Source organism: Sardina pilchardus, chromosome 18 (genome assembly GCF_963854185.1).
Source record: "Sardina pilchardus chromosome 18, fSarPil1.1, whole genome shotgun sequence".
Taxonomy (NCBI): Eukaryota; Metazoa; Chordata; class Actinopteri; order Clupeiformes; family Clupeidae; genus Sardina; species Sardina pilchardus.
The window spans coordinates 26,013,046-26,015,599 of record NC_085011.1 but is presented as its reverse complement, the minus strand read 5'-3'; positions in this window follow the sequence as shown (position 1 = coordinate 26,015,599).

Sequence of the window (2,554 nt, the reverse complement as noted above, 5' to 3'; positions counted from 1 at the left end):
TATATTAAAGAAGCTCTGGCCACTGGGTTTATTCGCCCATCCACGTCCCCAGCTGGTGCTGGATTCTTTTTTGTGGGAAAAAAGGATGGAGGATTGAGGCCTTGCATAGACTACCGTAGCTTGAACAACATCACAGTCCGCAATCGCTATCCTCTCCCGCTGATGTCCACTGCCTTTGATTTACTCCAAGGTGCCACTGTCTTCACGAAGCTTGACCTCAGAAATGCTTACCACCTCATTCGCATCCGACAGGGTGACGAGTGGAAGACAGCGTTTAACACCCCTACAGGGCATTATGAGTACCAGGTGATGCCCTTTGGCCTTACTAATGCACCTGCTGTTTTTCAAGCCCTTATTAATGATGTCCTCAGAGATATGATTAATCTCTTTGTTTTTGTTTATCTTGACGACATATTAATTTTTTCCAAGTCCCTTTCTGAGCATCGTCACCACGTTCGCCAAGTTCTGCAGAGGCTGCTAAGGAACCACTTGTTTGTCAAGCCGGAGAAATGTGAGTTCCACGTGACTGAGTCGACTTTTCTTGGGTTCATCCTGAAGGAGGGCCAGGTTCAAATGGATCCTAAGAAGACTGAAGCTATCCGTGACTGGTCTGCTCCAAAGTCCGTAAAGGAGGTACAGCGCTTCTTAGGATTTGCCAACTTCTATAGGAAGTTCATCCGGAATTTTGGTACCGTGGCTGCCCCTATATCTGCCCTTACTAAGAGTGGTGTGCCTTTTATCTGGACTCCTAGAGCTGATGGGGCCTTTCGACTGCTGAAGGATCGCTTTTCATCTGCACCTATTCTCCAGTTACCGGATTCCTCGCAACCCTTCATTGTTGAGGTGGATGCATCCAATGTTGGAGTTGGAGCAGTGCTTTCCCAACGCTCTACGGATGGCAAGCTACACCCGTGTGCTTTTTATTCACGACGCTTGTCTCCCACCGAGGCCCGGTATGACATTGGGGACAGGGAATTGCTGGCAGTTAAGCTTGCTTTGGAAGAGTGGAGGCATTGGCTGGAGGGAGCCCAGCACCCATTCTTAGTTTGGACTGACCACAAGAACTTGGAGTACTTGAAACAGGCCAAGCGTCTCAATCCCCGTCAAGCTCGTTGGGCACTTTTCTTCACCCGGTTTGACTTCACCATCTCTTACCGACCGGGCTCTAAGAACCAGAAGCCGGATGCCCTCTCCAGACGTTTTGAGACCTCTTGCTCTGTGGATGACATGGCACCCATTATCCCCAGTTCCAGGATTGTGGCTCCAGTTCGCTGGGGAATTGAGTCCGAGGTCAGACGGGCACTCCAGCGGGATCCAGGTCCGGGTACGGGCCCTCCGGATCGTCTCTTCGTCCCTCAGAGGATGAGGTCTCAGGTTTTGCAGTGGGGGCATTCGTCCCACTTGGCGGCGCACCCTGGCTCTCTGAGGTCCCTTGAGTTCCTGAGGAGACATTTCTGGTGGCCGGAGATGGAGAGAGACGTGAAATCTTTTGTGGCTGCCTGTACTGTGTGTGTCCGGAGCAAGACCCAACACCAGCGTCCTCAAGGGCTCCTCCATCCTCTTCCTGTCCCTGGTCGTCCTTGGTCCCACCTCTCTATGGACTTCATCACTGGTCTTCCTCCATCCGAAGGTAATACTGTCATTTTGGTGATAGTGGACAGATTTTCTAAAGCCTGTCGCTTTATTCCATTAGTGAAGTTACCTTCTGCTTTTGTGACTGCGAAGCTTGTTTTTGATCATGTGTTTCGAGTCTTTGGTCTTCCCCAGGACATCGTTTCTGATCGGGGTCCCCAGTTCTCCTCCCGGGTGTGGCAGGCCTTCTGCAACCTCATTGGAGCCACAGCCAGCCTATCCTCTGGGTTCCATCCCCAATCCAACGGGCAAACCGAGAGGGTCAACCAGGAGTTGGAGGCTTCGCTGAGGAGTCTGGTGGCTGACAACCCTTCGTCCTGGAGTTCCCGGCTGCCTTGGGCGGAGTACGCCCACAACACACTCCAGTCCTCAGCTACGGGCATGTCCCCTTTCCAGTCCCAGTTTGGATTTCAGCCGCCGTTATTTCCAGAGGAGGAGAGGGATGTCAGCGTGCCATCGGCCTTGCAGTTCGTAAGGCGTTGCAAAAGGACCTGGAGAAAGGTTCGGCAGGCTCTTCTGCGGACCTCGAGAAGGAACCAGCGCCAAGCCAACCGGCGTCGGAGACCGGCTCCCAGTTTCCGCCCTGGGCAAAGGGTTTGGCTGTCTGCTAAAGACCTTCCCCTGCGGGTGGAGTCCCGCAAGCTGGCTCCACGCTATGTGGGTCCTTTCAAGGTAGTCCGCAGGGTGAATCCAGTGTGCTATCGTCTCCAGTTGCCCCGATCTCTTCGGATTAATCCCACGTTTCATGTGTCCCTGCTCCGTCCTGTATTGACTTCCCCCCTTGCTCCTGTCCTCAAGGATCCGCCTCCTCCTCGGATCATTGATGGTCGGCCGGCCTTCACTTTCCGCCGCATAGTGGATTGCCGCAGAATTCGTGGTGCACTACAGTATTTGATTGACTGGGAGGGCTACGGCCCGGAGG